Source organism: Mizuhopecten yessoensis, unplaced genomic scaffold (genome assembly GCF_002113885.1).
Source record: "Mizuhopecten yessoensis strain PY_sf001 unplaced genomic scaffold, ASM211388v2 scaffold893, whole genome shotgun sequence".
Classification (NCBI taxonomy): domain Eukaryota; kingdom Metazoa; phylum Mollusca; class Bivalvia; order Pectinida; family Pectinidae; genus Mizuhopecten; species Mizuhopecten yessoensis.
The window spans coordinates 223,255-250,950 of record NW_018403774.1 but is presented as its reverse complement, the minus strand read 5'-3'; the positions used below and the strand labels follow the sequence as shown (position 1 = coordinate 250,950).

The 27,696-nt window shown below is 38.0% G+C and overlaps 1 protein-coding gene across 2 annotated transcripts in view; it reads left to right on the top strand.

Annotated features, from left to right (window-relative positions):
* The window catches only part of LOC110453735 (myocyte-specific enhancer factor 2C-like), a 124,437-nt gene that overhangs the window by 44,076 nt on the left and 52,665 nt on the right, over window positions 1–27,696 (top strand). Inside the window, exon 1 of one of the 2 annotated variants that reach the window (XM_021502871.1) lies at window positions 12,491–13,144. The exons of the other annotated variant lie outside the window; for it this stretch is intronic. The gene's annotated coding sequence lies outside the window, so the exon portion shown is untranslated. Of the gene's footprint in view, window positions 1–12,490; window positions 13,145–27,696 lie in introns of those variants that run through there. 2 annotated transcript variants of the gene reach the window in all.

The following is a 27,696-nucleotide window of genomic DNA, read 5'->3' as shown; positions in this document are numbered from 1 at the left end:
CTAGTACCCAACATATTGTATGTGTAGAGTGTGTCCAAGTATCCTTACAGAGTTGACAGATAATGACATAGTGTCAATGACAGTGTCAAACAATGTCAACACCAGTGTGACATAATGTCAGTCACATAATGTCAATATTAGTGTGACTTAATGTCAGTCACAATGTGATAGTGTCAATAAGTGTGTCACTTAATGTCAATCGTAGTGTGACATAATGTCAGTCACAGTGTCACATAATGTCAGTCACAGTGTGATAGTGTCAGTCACAGTATGACATAATGTCAGTCACAGTATGACATAATGTCAAGCATAGTGTCACATAATGTCAGTCACAATGTCACATAATATCAGTCACAGTGTCACATGATGTCAGTCACAGTGTCACATAATGTCAGTCACAGTGTGATAGTGTCGGTCACAGTATGACATTATATAAATATGACATTCATTACCAGGTGACAGTGAATATTGTCAACCCGAGAAAACCATTGTAACCCGAGGCGAAGCCGAGGGTGACAATGGGTTTTTGAGGGTTGACAATATTCACTGTCCCCTGCTAATGAATGTCATATCTATTTTGCTACACCAAAAGTCAATGTAGCTCAGAAACGGCAGCAAACCTCGATAATAACATCTTGTTTGTTGATAGTCTGCTGTTTACAATCGCTATCGCACCGGCGCTTGATGAAATTGGCTGTTGCCGTCAAACGGTCTTGTGACCATCACGTTGGGGAAACGAAGCGGTGCACGCACAGTTTTTGCGCATGTGATATTTTTCACTGTCTCATGACAATATCACCCGCGCCCCTTAAAACCAATGTATTTTCGGAGGGTGACAGAGATTTTTGTTCAATTTTCTCCCAACCAATCAAATAGCTAGAAATTCACTTGAGGTGTAACAAAGTTAAGTGTCAATCAGCATTACATGTTGTCAATTGCTGTCACATAAATGTCAATGGTAGTGTTATGTCAATATCAGTTTCACATAATGTCAATCACTGTGTGATACAGTGTCAAACAGTGTGACAATATAGAACATTGTCAAGTAGTGTCAATTACAATGTGACATTATTTCTATCAATGTGTCATAAATTGTTAGTTACATTGTCAAATAGTGTCAATCAATGTCACAAATTATTTCCAATTATATTGTTGCATAGTGTCAATGATAGTGTCACATAATGGCAATGATAGTGTCACATAATGTCAATGATAGTGTCACATAGTGTCAATGATGGTGTCACATAATGTCAACGATGGTGTCACAAGTGTCAATGATAGTGTCACTTAGTGTCAATGATGGTGTCACATAATGTCAATGATAGTGTCACATAATGGCAATGATCACAAAGTGTCAATGATAGTGTCACATAGTGTCAATGATAGTGTCACAAAGTGTCAATGATAGTGTCACATAATGTCGATGATAGTGTCACATAATGTCGATGATAGTGTCACATAGTGTCAATGATAGTGTCACTTAGTGTCAATGATCATGTGTCACATAATGTCAATGATGGTGTCACATAATGTCAATGATAGTGTCACATAATGTCAATGATAGTGTCACATAGTGTCAATGATCACAAAGTGTCAATGATAGTGTCACATAGTTTCACATAGTGTCACATAGTGTCAATGATAGTGTCACAAAGTGTCCTCGATGGTGTCACATAATGTCAATGATAGTGTCACATAGTGTCAATGATAGTGTCACTTAGTGTCAATGATCATGTGTCAAATAATGTCAATGATGGTGTCACATAAGAATAACCATCTATACAGAAAACAGGTAGATAAAGCAATTCATGTTTATATCAATACAAAGGTAGATATCTAATACCTATAATGATACAGGTAATAACACAAGTAGATATCTAATACCTATAATGATATAGGTAATGTCATAGGTAGATATATAACATTACAACAATATTTATGTAAATATCTTCCAAAGCGAAATAGAATTGCTCTAACTAGGTTACGTTTATCAGCGCATACGCTGTATATTGAAACTGGGAGATATCGAAACATAGTAAGAAATGAACGTATATGCAGAATTTGTAACTCTGAAGATATTGAAGACGAATACCATTTTTTGTTCATTTGTCCATTTTATCAAGTTTTAAGAGAAAGACGTATAAAATTGTACTACTGGAAAAAACCATCTGTTTTCAAGCTGATTCAATTATTAAGCACAACGAACGTTAAGAATTAACTATGTTAAGTAAATATATATATGATGCCACCCAGTTGAGGAATAGCATGATATAATGTTAAAATATGTGTAACTACATGCATTTTTTGTCCATTCTCCACTGCGTTATTGCAGTGTCTGCCACTGTATTTATATGTATTGTGTACATACTGATGAGCTGTAAAGCTCAAAGTCAATAAATGAATTGAATTGAATACCTATAATGTTACAGGTAATAACACAGGTAGATATCTAATACATATAATGTTACAGGTAATAACACAGGTAGATATCTGATACATATAATGTTACAGGTAATAACGCAGGTAGATATATAATACCTATAATGTTACAGGGAATATCACAGGTAGATATATAATACCTATAATGTTACAGGTAATAACACAGGTAGATATCTGATACATATAATGTTACAGGTAATAACACAGGTAGATATATAATACCTATATTGATATAGGTAATAACACAGGTAGATATCTAATACCTATATTGATATAGGTTATAACACAGGTAGATATATAATACCTATAATGATATAGTTAGATGATATAAATGAATACTCGATCTTACGTATTCATTTAGGAGGCTATTGTTATAACAGATACAGTAGATACAGATGCTTATGCAGGTAGTTTTAAGTTACTTAGTTAGGGTTCCATTTTATCCATTCAAACTTTTGTTCTATGTTTTAATGTTTAGACAAAGAAGGATAATAACATATGGTTAAGGTGTCAAAAGGCAGATTTTTTACTGTTATGTTAATTTGTAGGGACTTGTAAAAATAATTTCTTACTAGAATGATTGACAGAATTCATTTATACAAGTCACAGTAACCTGGTGTAATTCACCTTGAGTTGTGGCTGATTGACAGATATATACTCCACGTTTGGCCCCCGCCATGAATAGGACATTTTACACATACATTAGGCCATACCAATTTAATAACATGCCCTTACCTTTTTTTTGACAAATTCCTCTTTTTTTTATTTGAAAATCAGGTTTTCTTCCTTAATTTTGATTTCTTTCAATTCAAAAAACAACTAATTTATATTGGTACATATATACAACTGAGTTGAAGGCTTGAAATTTTTATTTTATGAATATAATTATTATTATGTAACAGTTGTGCATGGCTGGACCATTAATCCTGTTGCTTAGTGGTCAGATCACAAGATTATAAAAAATCTAAAGGTACGTAATAAAAATGAGATTCAGCAAAATCACAAAAACAATACTTGCTGATATTTTCCAGATATTTAGTATATATTTGGTGTTGCTTTATAATGGTAGATATCCTGTACCTATTAATCTTTATGGACAGTAAAACAGAAAATACCAGTTTGTCTTTTGTATATATTAATTTGGTGTGGCCTCACAGATGATGTATGTGTGTTTATCATACATTAACTTAGTGTGGCCTCACAGAGGATATCTGTGTGTTTACCATACATTAACTTGTTGTGGCCTCACAGAGGATAGCTGTGTGTTTATCATACATTAACTTGTTGTGGCCTCACAGAGGATTTGTGTGTTTATCATACATTAACTTGAGGTGGCCTCACAGAGGATATCTGTGTGTTTATCATACATTAACTTGTTGTGGCCTCACAGAGGATATCTGTGTGTTTATCTTACGTTAATTTGGTGTGGCCTCACAGAGGATCATTATATCTATCACCCATAAATAAGATATTCTTTTGGACTGCAAGTATTGTTCCATTTGAAGAAAGATTATAAACGTTTCCATTCATAACAAAAAAAATATTTCTTGATTAATTAATATAACACCTCAGTTGTGTGTAGGAATACATATTTTATTGATATCGTAACACTAGATGAACAAAGAGCTACATTTATTTTGATTCATACAAACATTTCAAATGTTTTCCTCTGACATTTGTTGATACACATCAGTGATCCGATCCAATGTTATATATATTGCAGAACCAATTTTTGTAAATTGAAATTTTTTGAAGAGTTTGTCTTTTAGATTTTTCAGTATTTTGCATCAATAAATTAACCATAAGTATATGATTGGCAGTGTTGTATAATAAATTATGAATATTTATATGATTGTCTTGTCATTGTTTGTGAGACTAAAATAGAAGTTGATATAAAAGGATGTGTAACCATGAAAACATGTTGTGGTTGACCTCATGGTTACCTAACAATGATGACAGAACGTCCAGGGATCTGTCAACCCTTGGCTGTCAATCTGGGCCTTGTCAATTTATGCCAAGTCATTCAGTGTCTTATCAATCCGTGTCTCTTCAGTCCATGTTAATCACTGATCTTAGTCCCTTCATGTCTCTGTCAATCTCTGTCAAACACTGTCCTGCCCACTGTCACTGTCAAACACTGTCCTGCCCACTTTCACTGTCAACATCTGTAAAACACTGTCCTGCCCACTGTCACTGTCGATCTTAAAACACCGTCCTGCCCACTGTCACTGTCGATCTTAAAACACCGTCCTGCCCACTGTCACTGTCAACCTCTGTCAAACACTGTCCTGCCCACTGTCACTGTCAAACACTGTCCTGCCCACTTTCACTGTCAACATCTGTAAAACACTGTCCTGCCCACTGTCACTGCCTGGCGATCCCTGTAAATCTGTGCCCTGTGAATCGTGTTAATCAGTGCCATTTTAATCGATGTCAATAACTGATATCTCAATCCCTGCCCCATATACTGTCAATCCATTTCAATCCATTTCAATCCATACCCTGTCAATAACTGATACCTCCTGTCAATTGCTGCACTGTCCAATCTGTTTCAATTAATTTCCTTTCAATCCAAGCCAAGTTAAGCTGGTCATCAGACCATCATTTCCCACTAATTTTCAGTATTTTACCTGTGTGGTGATAACTTTTAACCTTCCAAACAGATTTTTAAAGCCAGTCTTGGCCTGTCTACAGTGCCCAGCTAACCTGTGTTTTAGTTCAGGCTCACAGACACTCTCGGCCAGTCTACAGTGTCAGAGTTATCTGTGTTTTAGGTAAGGGCGTCTCAAAGTAACCTGCGTTTTAGTTAATTGCTTTTAGAATTACCTGTGTTTTAGTAAAGGGTGTTTCAAAGTAACCTGTGTTTTAGTTAAGGGTGTTTCAGAGTAACCTGTGTTTTAGTTAAGGGTGTTTCAAAGTAACCTGTGTTTTAGTAAAGGGTGTTTCAGAGTAACCTGTGTTTTAGTTAAAGGCCTTTCAGAGTAACCTGTGTTTAGTTATAGCTAAGGCTTACAGCCAATCTCGGCCAGTCTTCAGTGTCAGAGTAACCTGTGTTTTAGTTAAGGGCCATTCAGAGTAACCTGTGTTTAGTTATAGCTAAGGCTTACAGCCAATCTCGGCCAGTCTTCAGTGTCAGAGTAACCTGTGTTTTAGTTAAGGGCGGTTCAGATTTATTACAGCTGTAGTCCTCCTTAATGGTCTACAGCCAGCCAAGCCATTTTAGAGAAGAGCCAACCTTTTATGAGCCATTACGCTTGGAGATACTTGCTTTTTTAAACTTGCATCATTTCTCAGAGAACGCTTTAATATTGTGAACTTTTTGCTGTATTGGACAGTGTGTGTTGTCTTTAGACAATGCTGTGTTGCCTCCCTTTGTGGTTTATCATCAGGGTGACCACGTCCTGCTAGCTAACCCAATGTCACGCTGGCATTTGTAGGTAAGGTATATTAACTGTTAGTAGGTTCAGCTCCAGTGAACGTGTTCCCTGTGAAAGAGATAGTAAAATCTGTTTATCATAGAGCAGAACTTAAACTCATACATCAGCTTGTTCAAATCATTACACGATCAGATTACACAAAATTATGTGTTAAGGAGATGAGCTATAATCAATTTAAAATGTCATTTGGGAACGACTACCATATTTTCAAAACCTAAGAAACACCATTAAATCAAGCGGGCAGTAGTGAAACACTTGTAAAACATTTCTCGTAACTCAATTTTAAAATGTGTTGTAGATGTTTTATTTGTGATTGTGGAGTGTGTGAGAAGACCGGTTTCCTAATGACAGGAGAGTTACACTAGAGGACACAATATGTACCAGTACGGGCCTGGCTGTCGCGTATCGGGTGGATAGGGGGTGGATATCAGGGTTAGGGTCGGATTGTTCTGATGGATGGTATGGTTGACGATCGAGGGTGTGTGGAAGGTGGCACGGTAGGAGTGTTGTAAAGTCTGGGTTGTTAGTTTTCCCCTTCAACAAGGTTCTGTCGCTACCGTCCTCTCGTGTCTAACTTGGACAGCAGTATAATATGCTACATTTCAAATTGTGTTGTTTTGACTTGAAAGCTTATGAGGACGTGAGTAAGTATTCTAAACTCATTTTATCTTTTTCATTGTTAATAATTTAATTACTGAAAAAATGAATGAAAATGCCCCAGGAAAGGAAAATATCATATTTGTGTCTTTCTAGGACCAAGTGATTTATGTTTTGATGGTCAAGCGTTCAAGGTTGCGGCTACTTGATATATAATTTGAAATTGCCTGCTACAGTCAGAAGTGATTGAATTCTATCCGTTTCTCTATTGGAGCCTGTGGTATTGACCTTGATAAAACATCTCCATATAAGACAAGTTTACAGGTACTATTGACCTTGATCCTCTCAGGAAACAAAGTGCCATCTTCTTGACCTTGGTTGACCTTGCTTGAGGCCACTTTTCCTAGGCTTGAGTGGTTCCCCCTACAGGTGTGGTGGCCTCCAGCTTGTCAGTGTGTGGCTGCAGAGAGGGTATGGATCCGTACTGGTTAACCAACAGCTCTGTAGTCCAACATTACTCGGCACAAATTATATTCTGCCAGTTTTGTTTGTATCTATATACTTCTAAGAAATTTTCAGTAATTTGTACATTTCATGAATCTCACATGTAGTATCCATGCAAGTGTCCCCCAGTTTATGTAGACACAAACTTGTGTTTACTGTTATACTGTAGTTGTATGTGTCAATTCTATTATCTTTTATTTGAGGTGTATGCAGTCTTTTATAGTTGTAAGAATCCATTCTATTATCCTGTTATTTCACGAGTCCTTTCTGTCACCTTGTAGTTGTATATATATGTGTCCATTCTGTTATACTGTGGTTGTATGTGTCCATTCTGTGATACTGTAGTTGTATGTGTCCATTCTGTTATACTGTGGTTGTATGTGTCCATTCTGTTATACTGTGATTGTATGTGTCCATTCTGTTATACTGTGGTTATATGTGTCTATTCTGTTATACTGTGGTTGTATGTGTCCATTTTGTTATACTGTGGTTGTATGTGTCCATTCTGTTATACTATGGTTGTATGTGTCCATTCTGTTATACTGTGATTGTATGTGTCCATTCTGTTATACTGTGGGTGTATGTGTCCATTCTGTTATACTGTGATTGTATGTGTCCATTCTGTTATACTGTGGGTGTATGTGTCCATTCTGTTATACTGTGATTGTATGTGTCCATTCTGTTATACTGTGGGTGTATGTGTCCATTCTGTTATACTGTGATTGTATGTGTCCATTCTGTTATACTGTGATTGTATGTGTCCATTCTGTTGTACTGTGGTTGTATGTGTCCATTCTGTTAAACTGTAGTTGTATGTGTCCATTCTGTTATACTGGAGTTGTATGTGTCCATTCTGTTATACTGTGATTGTATGTGTCCATTCTGTTATACTGTGGTTGTATATATATGTGTCCATTCTGTTATACTGTGGTTGTATATATATGTGTCCATTCTGTTATTCTGTGGTTGTATGTGTCCATTCTGTGATACTGTAGTTGTATGTGTCCATTCTGTTATTCTGTAGTTGTATGTGTCCATTCTGTTATATTGTGGTTGTATGTGTCCATTCTGTTATACTGTAGATGTATGTGTCCATTCTGTTATACTGTGGTTTTATGTGTCCATTCTGTTATACTGTGGTTGTGTGTCCATTCTGTTATACTGTAGTTGTATGTGTCCGTTCTGTTACACTGTAGTTTTTATCATAAAGATGTCTAGGTAACTAGTACAGCGTCCATTCTGTTATACTGTGGTTGTATGTTCTGTTATACTGTAGTTGTATGTGTCCATTCTGTTACACTGTAGTTGTATGTGTCCATTCTGTTATCCTGTGGTTGTATGTGTCCATTCTGTTATACTGTGATTGTATGTGTCCATTCTGTTATACTGTGATTGTATGTGTCCATTCTGTTATACTGTGATTGTATGTGTCCATTCTGTTATACTGGAGTTGTATGTGTCCATTCTGTTATACTGTGATTGTATGTGTCCATTCTGTTATACTGTGGTTGTATATATATGTGTCCATTCTGTTATTCTGTGGTTGTATGTGTCCATTCTGTGATACTGTAGTTGTATGTGTCCATTCTGTTACACTGTAATTTTTATCGTAAAGATGTCTAGGTAACTAGTACAGCAGGCCATTGTCTATGATTTATTGCTGTCCATCACGTTTCCTGTTTGTACGGTAGTTGTATGTGTCCATTCTGTTATACTGTAGTTGTATGTGTTTATTCTGTTATACTGTGGTTGTATGTGTCCATTCTGTTACACTGTAATTTTTATCATAAAGATGTCTAGGTAACTAGTACAGCAGGCCATTGTCTATGATTTATTGCTGTCCATCACGTTTCCTGTTTGTACGCCTGTATCTCACCTGAAACTGGTGTACCTGTAATTGGTGAAATGTGCCAGGCTTTGTAACTTCCTTCAAATAGTGTGTGTTATGTTACACATGAGATGCCTTTAAAAATCATTATAGAAGAATTATGAGAGAATCCAGTACATTATCAGATATCTGTATTACTCTTCCTGTATTACACAACTGAACTCTACCTGTTCATTTGTCAGGTATGTACAGTTTATATACCTGTATTTATTATGAAATTATCTGTAATCAGTACAATCATCAGGTACTTGAAGATTGTTAGACTACTATTTTAGAGTACCAATCGATTGTTTGAAATTGTTCATTAGGCCTTCTCAATCTTTTCAGAACCATTAGATGGTACATATTACAGAATCAGATGATGAGATATATGTTACCTGTTATTACCTGTGCCATAGATATATAATTGAACAGGTGGGGGTCTGCTGTAGAGGAATTAAGCTTCTTGTTCCATGAATACTGTACTGTGATAATCAAGGTTTGGACTACAGGTGAAGAAGTATGTGGTACGGAGGCTGGTGTGTAGGGACATGAGGCTGGTGTGTAGGGACGCTGGTCGACAGGGCAATGATCTCTGACCTCATTACCGACTTGATCTACATCTCACTACATCCTTTGTACTTGTTTAATTACTTTTCATTACCAGAATGTTATCCTCCGAGGTGGGGGCCAAGGTTGTGATTTAGGCTTGTTGCCTTTCCTCTCTGTAGGTAGCCATGATCCTACTTAGTACGTGGTAAGAAAGGATCCTTCATATTACCGTTGAAATAACTAACATCTCTAGGATTTGCCGGAGTGTAGTACATGTATTTGACAAGGCAAATTACTTTAAATTATGTTCCAAAAGAAGGTAAATCTTGGGTATGTTTAGAAGTTAAAAAGTGAATGTAAAGTTAGACTTGGCAGAGCTAGAGGAGAATGTTGATGGCCCGGGTCAGAGAGATAGATATATCAGCCAGGTAATACATGTAACAAGCTTCTGTCACAACAGTTTAAAAAGTGAAGACTTTATAAATGATTTGGCTGAAAAAAATATGCACCATCATTGTAATGTTTGTCATGAATTTGTGATCTCATTGTATTATTCCTTCTGATGTCTTCAAATAAGATCTCGATTCAGATCTTCACTTGTCTGAGGGAATCAAGATATTCAATTCCTCATTTAAGAGACCACCTGTGTTAAGAGGCCACTTCAAGTGTTCTCCAAATGTAGTGAATTCATTATGAACTGAACCTGTATTTAGAGGACACCTGCATTTAGAGAGCACTTATGGATTTCCCGAGGCTGGTCTGTTATTACAGGTTTGACAATGGTACAAATAGCCTGCTTATATTTCATATTATCTCATTGTCTCATTCTGTAGGAGTAATTATAACACTTACACTGGACCAGGATTGATTTTATATGACACCCCGATCATGTGTAATGGGGTCAAATAGAAATAAAGTGTTAAAAGCCAAGGAATCTCTTGCCACATCAATTCCCCACCCCACATGTTAGGCTGACTGAGCTGGCCGATGTGCACTGGGATCCTGTCATCGAAGTCTGTTGGGTCCTGCTGGGGAGGCTGAAGGTATTAAGGATTGCCTTCTTATCAAATCCCAAGTCTGCTTTGTCTCGCATATCTACATCAACAGTGACACAGAATTCCGTGCCTGACTCTGACGGCTTCCTTCGACTTCCGTTTAGAAGCGACAATTCAAAGATCTTTCCTGATATGTACGACAGGCCAATAGACGTAGGAGTTATGTTTTTTGTAATTTTTTTCTGTAAAATCGGCCTTTATTTTTTATTTGCTTTCACTAGCTAATGCTTATAGCTGACATGAAGCAACTCATTATTGATTTTGTAGTTTTGTGAATGGACACGGGCTTAGAAAAGCTTGGCAGAGATTCCATTTGCCCATCAGCGAGTCTAAGCTTACTTCTGTAGGTCAAACTCGACTGCCACCAATGTTGTCATTATCTCAGTGCATTGTGGATCTTCGTATACATATACCCAAAGTCAGTACCACCAGTGTTATGCTGTAATCACACATCCATGAGGTCTAGATTACAGATGTCCCTGTATGTCTTGCACACTAAATTTCTGTTTCTGTTATTTACTTATAGCTGTGAGGAAGATGATTTACAGTTCACTCATAGTGTGTGTATGATATGCATGCATAATTGTTTGTGTGACACTTAAATTATGTGAAGACAAAAAATCACAAAAGATGAAAATAATTCACTTCACATTAACAATTACCATAGTAACCCCAACAAGCACTGCCAAGAACAAGAAAGCATCATACCTTTGTACTAGCGTGCTGTTATTTCATTTGTCATATTTCATATAGATTGAACTAAGGCTCACAGATGGACTCGCCCACTGGTTTTCCCTGACCTCTACACCTGACCTCACCCCTTGTCCTTACCCACTGACCCACTCCGAACTTCCTAACCTTGCAGTGGGTCAGTAACAGACAAGACAACTAATAGAAATTACACACATTTTTCTGCTGTAAACAAAGCGATACTTTTGCCTCCTGAGAAGGAATTGTCACATGAACCTCTGTAGCATGTTATACCTGTGGAGAAATGATTTCTTATGTCTCTTGGCGTTCTTATTACCATGTTTACATGTTAGAACCCATGTGTGTTGTACCAGCGCCAGATATTTGTGAAATCTTTAGACAGCTCTGGAACATTATTGGTTGCAAGTAAACGTCATGCCCAGAATCTGTCAGTTAGATAGACTAGCTTTGTATATTCCACAAATTTATCATAATAGTTGCCAAATATTATTATTACTTTTCTTGAGAGATAAAAAAAAAAGTGCAATAATGAAATACTTTTATTTCTTTAAATCTTTTAATTTTGGTGATTATGTAATTCTTACATTCTGTATAAACCACCTTTTGACAAGGGATTTAATTTTCAAGAAAAAAATAAAAGATGTTATACTGCCTTGATCAACTGTCTCTGACATGAATGAATCAAAATAGTGATAGGTAGATATCTAAGTGATGGTTACTGGGAGGTACCCTAGTGATGGTTACTGGGAGGTATCTTAGTGATGGTTACTGGGAGGTACCCTAGTGATGGTTACTGGGAGGTACCCTAGTGATGGTTACTGGGAGGTACCCTAGTGATGGTTACTGGGAGGTACCCTAGTGATGGTTACTGGGAGGTACCCTAGTGATGGTTACTGGGAGGTACCCTAGTGATGGTTACTGGGAGGTACCCTAGTGATGGTTACTGGGAGGTACCCTAGTGATGGTTACTGGGAGGTACCCTAGTGATGGTTACTGGGAGGTACCCTAGTGATGGTTACTGGGAGGTACCCTAGTGATGGTTACTGGGAGGTACCCTAGTGATGGTTACTGGGAGGTACCCTAGTGATGGTTACTGGGAGGTACCCTAGTGATGGTTACTGGGAGGTACCCTAGTGATGGTTACTGGGAGGTACCCTAGTGATGTTTTACTGGGAGGTACCCTAGTGATGGTTACTGGGAGGTACCCTAGTGATGGTTACTGGGAGATACCCTATGGATTGTGGCTTTGAGATGTAGCCTGTGGCTGCCCTGGCAGAGATAGCTAGATAAGACTTGTTGTCTATGGTAATTAGAGGGGACTGTTCCACTCCTCCCCAGTTCCTGCCTGTGTGATGCCAGGCTGAGGAATTTCCATGGCGCCCCCAACATTAGCTAGAGCATGATGTAGAACAGCTCTGGGGGGTTACTGCTAACAAATCTCACAGCCCCAATCCTGCTGCTCTTCCTCAATCTTTACATCAGCTTAAATCTAACATTACATTCAACAACGCCATCCTCTGTTTTGATGCACATAGTCACATGAAGGCTACTGTTGTGGTACTGATTCTCAGTGAAAATTCTGCTGTTACTCTCCTGAGGAGCAGATACTTTCCAAATTTTGTGATTTGTGGTTGTAATCCAATGGAATCGGGGTAGGAAAAGAGTTTGGCAATCCAAGTGCGTAGTTTTTCCTTTACGCAGTCAGTTTATGCTGTGTAACTTCTCACAGACCAAACTTTTCCTCACAGAGAATACAATTCTGACACAATTCAGCATAAGAAACTGTCCGCAGCAAGTGTTTTAGATGAGACACATGTTTTGAACAATTTGGATATTTAATTCCTTCGAAGTTTGTGAACTAGTAAAGTTGATCATCTTGTGAGGAGGAGGAGGAAGAAGAGGAGGAACAGTGGTGGTTTACCTGTAGTTACCTGTACTAACAACCATGTTGCCTGGTGGTGAGCCGTTGCTTCACTGCCTTAGTGAGTCTCTTTATGTCAGCCAAAGCTTTTATATAGACACAAATAGAAAGAGAATAGATATATATTTATCTTAATGCTATTTTGGTATAGTAGTAAGCGATTTTTGTTACAGAGATCAAGCTTTATTTTTGGATCTCCGTGGGAGTATATTTAGCCATGGCTGCGAGCATATTTAGCCCATACTACTCAGATAGAGGTAATTCTGGTACATAAATAACCATAGATTATATGTGTATATTTACTGCCTTCATACTACTACTTGGCACACATATTTTGTTTACATTTGTTATTTGGTGGGACAAATAGCTGTAGAAATAGTTTAACTCAATTTAATAAATGAATTTGACTTGGAAGGAGTGTTAAGAATGTATATTTTGTAATGTCTTACAATACATTAGATATAAGTTATGGTCATGTTAACACTGCTTCACATAGATCAATGGTCTAGACTTTTATACCTATTTACTGTTAATATGCAGTCTGACTCACCAACACAACTCCAAACAGTGAGTATATCAAAATACAATATTGATCATAAAAAAATACAATACTTAGTACTTCCTAGCACTGACATCGTGGTGCATTGCAATGGTCCCAGTAAGTATTAGGTAATGCTTTTAATGGCCCAGTAAGTATTAGGTAATGTTTTTAATGGTCCCAGTGAGTATTAGGTAATGTTTTTGATGGTTCCAGTAAGTATAAGTATTTGTAATGTTTTTGGTGGTCCAAAAATTATTTCTATGATGCCAATATGAGATGAGAAAAAAACCCTAGAAATTAGATAAAATAATTTGTTTGGTCAGATCATTTAAAATTTTAAAAAATATACAAAACTATAGATAGTAGTTTGATTAACTGAAAATGTGCCTTTACTTTAGCATGTATGGGTCTCAAAAAATGTTCTCCTGTCTATAATATTCAGTTTACTTTTCAAAGAAATTAACTTTTTTGGAAATTAACTTATTTCGGGATCTAAAGTTTCCATAAGAAGATATTTTAAGATTTAAGTTAGTTTAAGCTGTGTAGTATATCTGCACTGTGACATGTAAACGTTAAATTAGGATCCACTTGGTGAGCATTATCAGCAGACTGTTTGCTGGAAATTACAGGATAATCCGTCTTGATCATTGTGCCATGCCTTATCACAAGTAGGTGTTGTCTGACGTACTAAAGTTTGACGACTTTTTCTTACTTGTATATATGAGTGTTGAAGCTGACAATAATTGGTTACCTGTCTAAGGTATCTATTGATCTGTAGCATGCATTCATGTGTTAATTAGTTTCTGGTGTGTAGGTCTTGTACACTCATGCACCACGTTCAGGCTAACTTTAAGTGTTTCATGTTTTTAAACGGACAATAAAATACAGGTATAGAAAAATTGAGCTTCTTATAGGTAAGTAAATATCAGTTTCCGTATGTTGACTCTTCTCCATAGGAGTGCATTAACATGCTGAGTTGTACCAACAAAGGGATTTCAAGTATGTTAACATTGAAAGCCAAATCATTCAGTAGTAAGTGTAATGTGTAAATGTAGCGGTGACAATGTGACCAGTCTATAAGGCATTGTAACCAGCCTGAGAACTACGCCATCTACAGCTGTATTGTTTAACATCTGTAGAGAAGTCAGTCTGAAGATGGAGGCAGGTGGATGATTGTAATTATGGGGTGCTATTTAGCAGGACTGGTGTGATTGTAATTATGGAGTGCTATTTAGCAGGACTGGTGTGATTGTAGTAATGTAGCACTATTTAGCAGGACTGGTGTGATGGTAGTAATGTACCACTATTTAGTAGGACTGGTGTGATTGTAGTAATGTACCACTATTTAGCAGGACTGGGGTGATTGTAGTAATGTAGCACTATTTAGCAGGATGGGTGAGGTATTGTAGTAATGTAGCACTATTTAGCAGGACTGGTATGATTGTAGTAATGTAGCACTATTTAGCAGGATGGGTGAGATATTGTAGTAATGTAGCACTATTTAGTAGGACTGGTGTGATTGTAGTAATGTACCACTCTTTAGCAGGACTGGTGTGATATTGTAGTAATGTATCACTCTTTAGCAGGACTGGTGTGATTGTAGTAATGTAGCGCTATTTAGCAGGACTGGTGTGATTGTAGTAATGTATCACTCTTTAGCAGGACTGGTGTGATTGTAGTAATGTACCACTCTTTAGCAGGACGGGTGTGATTGTAGTAATGTAGCACTATTTAGCAGGATGGGTGAGATATTGTAGTAATGTAGCACTATTTAGTAGGACTGGTGTGATTGTAGTACTGTACCACTATTTAGTAGGACTGGTGTGATATTGTAGTAATGTACCACTATTTAGCAGGACTGGTGTGATTGTAGTATTGTACCACTATTTAGTAGGACTGGTGTGATTGTAGTACTGTACCACTATTTAGTAGGACTGGTGTGATATTGTAGTAATGTACCACTATTTAGCAGGACTGGTGTGATATTGTAGAAATGTAGCACTATTTAGCAGGCCTGGTGTGATTGTAGTAATGTAGCACTATTTAGCAGGATGGGTGAGATATTGCAGTAATGTAGCACTATTTAGCAGGACTGGTGTGATCGTAATAATGTAGCACTATTTAACAGGACTGGTGTGATTGTAGTAATGTACCACTATTTAGCAGGACTGGGGTGATTGTAGTAATGTACCACTATTTAGCAGGACTGGGGTGATTGTAGTAATGTAGCACTATTTAGCAGGATGGGTGAGATATTGCAGTAATGTAGCACTATTTAGCAGGACTGGTGTGATCTTGTAGTAATGTAGCACTATTTAGCAGGACTGGTATATTGTAGTAATGTAGCACTATTTAGCAGGACTGGTATGATTGTAGTAATGTAGCACTATTTAGCAGGCCCGGTATGATTGTAGTAATGTAGCACTATTTAGCAGGATGGGTGAGATATTGTAGTAATGTAGCACTATTTAGTAGGACTGGTGTGATTGTAGTAATGTACCACTATTTAGTAGGACTGGTGTAATTGTAGTAATGTAGCACTATTTAGCAGGACTGGTGTGATATTGTAGTAATGTACCACTATTTAGCAGGACTGGTGTGATATTGTAGAAATGTACCACTATTTAGCAGGACTGGTGTGATATTGTAGAAATGTAGCACTATTTAGCAGGACTGGTGTGATCGTAATAATGTAGCACTATTTAACAGGACTGGTGTGATTGTAGTAATGTACCACTATTTAGTAGGACTGGTGTAATTGTAGTAATGTAGCACTATTTAGCAGGACTGGTATGATTGTAGTAATGTAGCACTATTTAGCAGGATGGGTGAGATATTGTAGTAATGTAGCACTATTTAGTAGGACTGGTGTGATTGTAGTAATGTACCACTATTTAGTAGGACTGGTGTGATATTGTAGTAATGTACCACTATTTAGCAGGACTGGGGTGATTGTAGTAATGTAGCACTATTTAGCAGGATGGGTGAGATATTGCAGTAATGTAGCACTATTTAGCAGGACTGGTGTGATTGTAGTAATGTAGCACTCTTTAGCAGGACTGGTGTGATTGTAGTAATGTACCACTCTTTAGCAGGACTGGTGTGATTGTAGTAATGTAGCGCTATTTAGCAGGACTGGTGTGATTGTAGTAATGTACCACTCTTTAGCAGGACTGGTGTGATATTGTAGTAATGTACCACTATTTAGCAGGACTGGGGTGATTGTAGTAATGTAGCACTATTTAGCAGGATGGGTGAGATATTGCAGTAATGTAGCACTATTTAGCAGGACTGGTGTGATCGTAATAATGTAGCACTATTTAACAGGACTGGTGTGATTGTAGTAATGTACCACTATTTAGCAGGACTGGGGTGATTGTAGTAATGTAGCACTATTTAGCAGGCCCGGTATGATTGTAGTAATGTAGCACTATTTAGCAGGATGGGTGAGATATTGTAGGAATGTAGCACTATTTAGCAGGACTGGTGTGATATTGTAGAAATGTAGCACTATTTAGCAGGCCTGGTGTGATTGTAGTAATGTAGCACTATTTAGCAGGATGGGTGAGATATTGTAGGAATGTAGCACTATTTAGCAGGACTGGTGTGATCGTAATAATGTAGCACTATTTAACAGGACTGGTGTGATTGTAGTAATGTACCACTCTTTAGCAGTGAGTTTTATTTTTTTTGTTAGTGCTTGTTTTAATGCATTGTTATTAAATTAAATGACAATCTTTTGATGAGAGATCTACATGTCACTTCAGGCAGGCGCTCCCAGACAGAGATTTATAGCCTCATAAAGAACATTAACTTTCAAAATATTTAGATTTAAATATTTGAGTGTGTGTTTGTTTAAATGTGATTGTTGACCTTTACTGGCTGATCGCTGCTAGGTTGTGAGTTTGTCAAATTCTTATAAGTATATACAGGAGTCAGGGTCACCCAGGGCGAGAAACTATTTTTGGGAAGCTCACGTCTAAGTTTAGCAACAGCCTTGTCTATATGGGGAGGCTCTGTTCGTATTTACTCAGTCAAGGGGAACTGCGCTGTGTACAGAAAGATATATATCACATATAAACTATGTAGCCTCATTGTTTTGTGGCTGATTGTTAACGTAGAGATTTCAAAGGAGTAGTCCACTGTCAGACACACATACAAGCTTTGATTGATCGACATTTACTGTCATACAGCCAGAATTATATTATATCTTTGTACTGTTCGTGCCATACAATAACCCAAAATTTAAAACGTTATCAAATATTATACCATAGGCCAAATTATGACGCAAACTGTTTTCCTATAGAAAAAAAGAATGATAAGAAATGACATATTTTGACGTCATAGGAAAATTGCTTAAAAGAAAGATTTGTATAATTTCGTTTTGGCCAGCCTGCCTTGGCAATCAATACCTATATTATTCAGGCAGGATATACAGCAGTGTTTTGTGGAAGACCCAACACAAGTTGTACTGAGACACATACAAGCTGTACTGAGACCCATACGAGCTGTACTGATCGAGACACACACAGGCTGTACTGAGACACATACAGGCTGTACTGAGACACACATACGAGCTGTACTGAGACACACATACGAGCTGTCCTGAGACACACATACAAGCTGTACTGAGACCCATACGAGCTGAACTGATCGAGACACACACAGGCTGTACTGAGACACATACAGGCTGTACTGAGACACACATACGAGCTGTACTGAGACACACACGGGCTGTACTGAGACACACACGGGCTGTACTTTGTGATCTCACTCCCAGACATACAGTCTCCCATCACACTACAGTCATTAGTTAGTGATATTGAACTTTATGCCTGAATATTGTCTTGTTTTGTTATTCCTGTGTAATTTCTGTCTTCCTTTGCTGATAGTTGACTTCATCTGTTCTTACTTGTTTATATTCTTTGTTGATTATTGATTGCCAGTAAGATTGATGTTTTGAACGGTAACGAAGGTCATTCTCACTGTTATAACCATTGACATGGTTTCCCTGAGAGGAGAGGATGTGCTTCCTGTTTTTCAGCCCTATCTGGTGGTATCCCGATTACATGGCCTCATGAACCAGACCCACCTATGCTATCTAGTGGTGTGCTAACACCCGACTCAGGTCATTCTCTCTCTGTGAAACCCTCACTCCCAACAAGCACCGTACACAGCTTTACGGTCTGCAAAATTATCCATTCAGTAAGCATTATGGCTGTTTAATTGTGTTTCCAGACAATATTTGTCACATTAAGTCATAAAACACCTCCTAANTGATTGTAGTAATGTAGCACTATTTAGCAGGACTGGTGTGATTGTAGTAATGTACCACTATTTAGCAGGACTGGTGTGATTGTAGTAATGTACCACTCTTTAGCAGGACGGGTGTGATTGTAGTAATGTAGCACTATTTAGCAGGACTGGTGTGATCGTAATAATGTAGCACTATTTAACAGGACTGGTGTGATTGTAGTAATGTACCACTCTTTAGCAGTGAGTTTTATTTTTTTTGTTAGTGCTTGTTTTAATGCATTGTTATTAAATTAAATGACAATCTTTTGATGAGAGATCTACATGTCACTTCAGGCAGGCGCTCCCAGACAGAGATTTATAGCCTCATAAAGAACATTAACTTTCAAAATATTTAGATTTAAATATTTGAGTGTGTGTTTGTTTAAATGTGATTGTTGACCTTTACTGGCTGATCGCTGCTAGGTTGTGAGTTTGTCAAATTCTTATAAGTATATACAGGAGTCAGGGTCACCCAGGGCGAGAAACTATTTTTGGGAAGCTCACGTCTAAGTTTAGCAACAGCCTTGTCTATATGGGGAGGCTCTGTTCGTATTTACTCAGTCAAGGGGAACTGCGCTGTGTACAGAAAGATATATATCACATATAAACTATGTAGCCTCATTGTTTTGTGGCTGATTGTTAACGTAGAGATTTCAAAGGAGTAGTCCACTGTCAGACACACATACAAGCTTTGATTGATCGACATTTACTGTCATACAGCCAGAATTATATTATATCTTTGTACTGTTCGTGCCATACAATAACCCAAAATTTAAAACGTTATCAAATATTATACCATAGGCCAAATTATGACGCAAACTGTTTTCCTATAGAAAAAAAGAATGATAAGAAATGACATATTTTGACGTCATAGGAAAATTGCTTAAAAGAAAGATTTGTATAATTTCGTTTTGGCCAGCCTGCCTTGGCAATCAATACCTATATTATTCAGGCAGGATATACAGCAGTGTTTTGTGGAAGACCCAACACAAGTTGTACTGAGACACATACAAGCTGTACTGAGACCCATACGAGCTGTACTGATCGAGACACACACAGGCTGTACTGAGACACATACAGGCTGTACTGAGACACACATACGAGCTGTACTGAGACACACATACGAGCTGTCCTGAGACACACATACAAGCTGTACTGAGACCCATACGAGCTGAACTGATCGAGACACACACAGGCTGTACTGAGACACATACAGGCTGTACTGAGACACACATACGAGCTGTACTGAGACACACACGGGCTGTACTGAGACACACACGGGCTGTACTTTGTGATCTCACTCCCAGACATACAGTCTCCCATCACACTACAGTCATTAGTTAGTGATATTGAACTTTATGCCTGAATATTGTCTTGTTTTGTTATTCCTGTGTAATTTCTGTCTTCCTTTGCTGATAGTTGACTTCATCTGTTCTTACTTGTTTATATTCTTTGTTGATTATTGATTGCCAGTAAGATTGATGTTTTGAACGGTAACGAAGGTCATTCTCACTGTTATAACCATTGACATGGTTTCCCTGAGAGGAGAGGATGTGCTTCCTGTTTTTCAGCCCTATCTGGTGGTATCCCGATTACATGGCCTCATGAACCAGACCCACCTATGCTATCTAGTGGTGTGCTAACACCCGACTCAGGTCATTCTCTCTCTGTGAAACCCTCACTCCCAACAAGCACCGTACACAGCTTTACGGTCTGCAAAATTATCCATTCAGTAAGCATTATGGCTGTTTAATTGTGTTTCCAGACAATATTTGTCACATTAAGTCATAAAACACCTCCTAACTTTGACTAAGGTTTCAGTTAAAACCTTGTGGAGCTCTGGACAAACCCCCAGGTGTTAATGTCGTACCTACTTGTCATGTTTAGTTACAAGGAAATAAAGGGGAGAGCATGTGGCTGTAGTCACACTACTGACTGTGTAGACAGTGACCTTACAAGGTCAAAACCTGGTAGTCTGAGTGAACTCACAAGGTCAAAACTTGGTAGTCTGAGTGGACTCACAAGGTCAAAACTGTGTTGTCTGAATGACCTCATATGTTGGAGGTTTGGTGACCTTACATATACAGCATGTATAGCCGTGGAGTCTTGGGGATTTTTAAAGGTAAAACTCTCTGTGCATTGTAGCTATGGATATTTGCAATTGGTAGCATTACAAGGTTAAACTTTAGAAATTTATAATAGAGCAAGGTCAAATTCTACAAGAGTTTTAGCATAATTAAGCCCTTATCCATGTAATGAATTCCTTGGGACCCAAGAAGTTTCCCATTTGTGTAATTCGTTACATGGTTTGATGTTCCAGAGATGTTTCCTTATCAGGGACACAAACGATTTATAGACTTGACTTCATGTCATGGTTGGGAATTGAGTAAGTTTTACTGAATACCAGATGTTTTAATGGCCTTTGGGATCAGGTATACATGAATGTCCCTGATGTTACATGTAAAACTACATCTTATAAGGGTTGGATGTTGTGGCTTTATTGAGGTGTACCTGTTATGTTTTGGTTAGTTAGATGTTGAGAATGTACAGTACATTTCATGGGGGTTATATCTCAATGTTGTGACTAATTATTGAGGATGCACAGTACATATGTTATGTACATATGTTACGGGATTTAGTCGGATGTTGTAGCCTTTTGAGGATGTTTTAGCGCAACCAGGATGTAACGTGGTGATTTTAGAGGCCTGATAGTATTATGAGTTTTTTTTATGTAAATCATATTTATTAGGGTCAACATGTATGGTACATATTGTGTTGAAATTATAGCTTACAAGTTTTAGATAGTTTGCCTCAATCAAAGAATCTTTAATCGTATTACTTTAAAGCAGTAATTGGCTCATTTAAATATTTTGAGTTTGAGTGGCTTTGTTGTAAGAGAAAGCTAGTCTGTATTTGATTTACTGACAGATACCTACCCTGCTGTATCACCGCACACAAACACACAAGGTTTCCCTGAAATCTCGAGCAGCTAAACTTTAAAAGGGGAGGTTTTTGTTCATTAACAGTGATTTAGAGTTGATAAGTTGTAATTTGACTAAATTTACTTCAATCCTTTTTTATGTATAGCACAGGAGAAACAATTTGAGAAGGTTCAAATAATGTAAGTTTGCCAAAATTTAAGTTCTTAAAAAGACTAGTTAAAATGAATGGTTTGGGGCCCTCACAGATCTAGATAAAGTCACTGTGGGGGACATGTACTGACAGGCAAGTGGTCACGGAGCTTACTGTGAGAGATGGCGAAGATGGGTGACTTTATATCTTGGTCATGTTTAGTTTAAACATATTTTATTTGAACAATTCAAAAGGAATTGGACACAAGTTATTACAACTTAAAAATGTCCTTTTCCATTAAACAATTACATAATGGCATCATAATGCAATGGGCAGCATACTATATGGTCATGTTCTCCTCTTCTGTAAAGTGTGTTTTGAATTTTTTTTTGTAAGAAAACTCTAGTCATTTAACGTAAAAATCTATGGTTGTATTTTGCATGTTAAACCTTTAAGTGTAGTTGTATGTCTGCTATTTTGACTGCGGAGGAGGAGGTGTTTCTGATGATGTGACAGACAGCTGGTGCCCACCTCACAGTGCCTACCTGATAAGCTGTGTGGACTCCCTCATGCCCGATTACCTCATCTGTGTTAAAACCACCAGATTGGCATACAATGCTCACTGCTTTAGTACTAGCAGGCGACCTGTATGTACTCAGAAATCATTAACTTATTGATTTTACTTACCGTTACTTACACTCATTCGCTAATTATACCACAATTGGAGGCAATCAGGATTTTAAAGCAAACCTATCAAGTTGTTTTACTTGCCTATATCATTTTATATCATTTCCTGGTGCCTAGAGTCTTAAAACTAAACCTGTCGTTTGTTACTGGTACAAAGTATCGTAAATATCCTTTAATTTGTACTGTAAGCTGGTATCTGGAATCATAAAAAACCTGCAATTTGTACCATTAACTGGCAATGACAATTACTTACAATCTGTACTGTTAATTGGTATTGAGAATCTGAAGTGGAAGGAAGCTCTAAGATACATAACTGGTGTCTAGTGAGGAGCATGGTATCCAAGGTTACATGGCTGAGGTGTTGAGTTAGAGAAGTGATAGGCTGCTTTACGTAGCTTATATGTAGAATTTTTACCAGAAATTGTTACATGTTATGACGGATGCCTAAGCAAGAAAACTCTTTTACATGTCTAACTGCCAGAGTTCAGATAAACCCTTAGCATGGCTAAGGCCAGTTAAAAGTGACGAGAAACACTTAACGTGGCTAAGGTTGGTTAAAAGTGACTAGAAACCCTCAATATGGCTCTGGCCAGTTAAAAGTGACAAGAAACCCATAAGATGGCTAAGGTCGGTTAAAAGTGTCGAGAAACCCTTAACATGGCTAAGGGGTTAAAAGTGACGAGAAACCATTAATATGGCTAAGGTCGGTTAAAAGTGATGAGAAACCATTAATATGGCTAAGGTTGGTTAAAAGTGATGAGAAACCATTAATATGGCTAAGGCCTGTTAAAAGTGATGAGAAACCATTAATATGGCTAAGGCCAGTTTAAAGTGATAAGAAACCCGTAACTGGTTAAGGTCAGTTAAAAGTGACGAGAAACCCTTTACAAGGCTAAGACCTTAAAGTCAAGAGAAACTCATATCATGACTAAAGCCCAGAATAAAAAGTTCTACATAGCTTAGTTATAAATGCAGAGACAAGTTAACATTGCGCTGGTTTTGAGAAGGATCCAGGTGGGCTGACATGTTATAAAGGTACATAAGCTTTACAGATCAGAGGAATTGTAATGTAAGTTTATAATGCATTCTGCCTTCTCCATGTATGTTGTGTAAGGTTGGGGATGTGTTCTATACATTTCTGGAGAAATCTATGAAATATCCCCAGGATAATTTTCAATCTCATTTTAGTAATTGGAGTGCAAAATCATTCACCAGGGCATGATGCAAAACTTGCATAAAAAAACAGGGAATTCAATTTTAGTGAATATTGAATAAAACAAAGAGTGGTTTGAATTTTTAAAATCTTTGATAAATGGTAAATAGGCAGAAGATGGAGGTTGTTGGATAAGAAGATAGAAAAGTGGGTTATTTGAGGATTAGATGTTCCAGATCAGCTTGAAAAGCTGTGTAGGGTGGCTGCCATGTTGTGGGGTTAGAAAGGAGATAAGCAGGCCTTCCTCTTGTAATCCTTCTCATCAGCTATCTCCATCTCACGAGCGCTCTGTGGTACATCCCTAATGGGGCCCCCACAGGTCCCTGCCAGGGCACCAATTAGGGGCACCAAAGGGGGCATTGTGTGGCAGGTAATGATGATATTTCCATTTTGTCTATATAACAGATTTTTGTGTCTGTGTGAGATATCAATATTTCATCCCAAGTATATCCTTTTGTCCCAGATCTGTGGTCCGTCTGTGCTTGAGATCAGATGTAGTCCCTCTTTAAAAGAATTCTCAAGTATGTCCCTGTGTCAGAGATCTCAAGTATGTCCCTGTGTCAGAGATCTCAAGTATGTCCCTGTGTCAGAGATCTCAGGTATGTCCCTGTGTCAGAGATCTCAGGTATGTCCCTGTGTCAGAGATCTCAGGTATGTCCCTGTGTCAGAGATCTTTGTCAGAGATCTCCTGTACGCCCTGCTTTGTCAGAGATCTCCTGTACGCCCTGCTTTGTCAGAGATCTCCTGTACGCCCTCTGTGTCAGAAACCTTTGATATATCCATGTGTCAGAGATCTCCTCTACACCCCATGTCAGAGATCTCCTCTACACCCCATGTCAGAGATCACATACAAATAAAGACAAAAGATTTAGTATTTATTTCAAGCATAATCATTATCAAAATCAAATATGGAATATTAGATAAAAAAAAAAAGAATTATTCAAAGCTGATTTTTGTAATGCAAAGCTAATCTCAGCATTTTTAATCAAATCATATCTTTTTACGTTTTGTGGTTTGTATGACTGTTTAAGTTTCTATTGGTGATACTGATGTCTCCTTAGAAGTCATGGCCAGGCTATTATGGAGAAGGAAACAGATTGTGATTGACCCTTGGGCCCCCTCAAATTCATATTAGATTCACCTGAACCAATCACAAGTAGATGCCCATGTGAGAGCCAGGGGTAGGAAGGTTAATCTGTGGTTTGAGATGAATCCTTCTGTGCCGTATGTATTCCATGTTAACTTCAGATGTAACTGTGCTGGTGAAATCCCAGGTGCTGATTGTGGAGAATTACAGACAAGTTGGCTAAAATGTAGTCACCTGATTGTCATGGTGACAAAGTTAACCGCAGTAAGCACTGCTGGAGGAATGGATGCAGATTGAAGTTGGTTGTGATGAGATTGCAAAATATTACAACTTATACTAATTAGTGAGTCATCCTCTGTCTGCTTGCTTTATGTGTTGAAAACCAATGAATTCAGGAGGTTAACCAATTTTATCATGCAACACTACACATGAACATGTGATGTTACCATCAACTTTTCATCCCCACACTGGTATACATAATGGCCACACTGGCATGCCATGTAAAATGGCACCACTGACATGCCTTGTGTAGTGGCCTCAATGGCAATCCTTGTTTAGTGGCTGTTCAACTTACAAAGGGCCTCAGTGGGGTGCCCTGTGATCAGTGGCCACACTGGTATGACTTGTATAGTGGCATCACTGATGAGTCTTGTGTAGTAGCCTCACTGGCATGGCTTGTATAGTGGCTCACTGTTGAGCCTTGTGTAGTGGCCTCACTGACATGGCTTGTATAGTGGCATCACTGATGTGTCTTGTGTAGTGGTCACACTGGCATGGCTTGTATAGTGGCATCACTGTCGCCTTGTATAGTGGCCTCACTGGCATATCTTGTATAGTGGCATCACTGCTGAACCTTGTATAGTGGCCTCACTGGCATATCTTGTATAGTGGCATCACTGCTGAACCTTGTATAGTGGCCTCACTGGCATATCTTGTATAGTGGCATCACTGTTGAGCCTTGTGTAGTGGCCTCACCGGCATTGCTTGTATAGTGGCATCCCTGCTGAACCTTGTATAGTGTTCACACTGGCATATCTTGTAAAGTGGCAACACTGTTGAGCCTTTTGTAGTGGCCTCACTGGCAAATCTTGTATAGTGGCATCACTGTCGCCTTGTATAGTGGCCTAACTGGCATATCTTGTATAGTGGCATCACTGTTGAGCCTTGTGTAGTAACCTCACTGGCATGGCTTGTATAGTGGCATCACTGTTGAGCCTTGTGTAGTGGCCTCACTGGCATTGCTTTGTATAGTGGCATCACTGCTGAACCTTGTATAGTGTCCACACTAGCATTGCTTGTATAATGGCATCACTGTTGAGCCTTGTGTAGTGGCCTCACTGGCATATCTTCTATAGTGGCATCACTGTTGAGCCTTGTATAGTGGCCACACTGGCATTGCTTGTATAGTGACTATATTTGAAATGGATTCAAAACAAGGTTTGTAACAACATATTTTGCCTGTTTTCATGTTTTGTCATTGGTTTTCTGTTTATAATTACATTTGTTGATCAGTTTTCATTACATGTTCCTTTCTCAATACTTAATTTGGTCCATTGAGATTAATGGCAGTTACACACTATTTGATACAGTGCTGTTATGGATACAGGAAACAGCTACTGGTTCTGATTGCAGGGCAGGATTGTGCATGCTTACTAATTAGTAACTGAGAAATAAATTTTAGTCTGTCTGTTAGTGGTCTGTTAGTGGCTGACCACATACCACAGCTGATTAAATCATGGTCAATGCTGTGTTTATTATTCTGTGTTGTTATGATGTTTTAAGGGAGTGTTTGCATGCTGACTTCCTGTGAGGGTAATTGAAGTCCTAGTAAGCTGTTCCCTAGACTTAACAACACATTAATATGTAGCCCTGTTGATTGTATTGCTCTGATTTAATTGACACTGTCATTATATTTTGTAAGTCAAGCCACAATGACAATGTCAGTTTTGCCTTTTAACTGCCAAATTGTTAATACAGGACACTTTGAACATGGAACCTACATTGACAATGGCTAGCTGTACCTACATTGACATTGTCTGTCTGTACCTACATTGACAATGTCTGCCTATACCTACATTGACAATGTCTGTCTATACCTATATTGACAATGTCTGTCTGTACCTACATTTACAATGTCTAGCTGTACCTACATTGACAATGTCTGTCTGTACCTACATTGACAATGTCTAGCTGTACCTACATTGACAATGTCTGTCTATACCTACATTGACAATGTCTAGCTGTACCTACATTTACATTGTCTGTCTGTACCTACATTTACAATGTCCAGCTGTACCTACATTGACAATGTCTCTCTGTACCTACATTGACAATGTCTGTCTGTACCTATATTGACAATGTCTAGCTGTACCTACATTTACATTGTCTGTCTGTACCTATGTTGACAAAGTCTGTCTGTACCTACATTTACAATGTCTGTCTATACCTACATTGACAATGTCTGTCTATACCTACATTGACAATGTCTGTCTGTACCTATATTGACAATGTCTAGCTGTACCTACATTTACATTGTCTGTCTGTACCTACATTGACATTGTCTGTCTGTACCTACATTGACAATGTCTGTCTGTACCTATATTGACAATGTCTGTCTATACCTACATTGACAATACCTAGCTGTACCTACATTGACAATGACTGTCTGTTCCTACATTGACAATGTCTGTCTGTACCAGAGTACATTGACAATGGTTG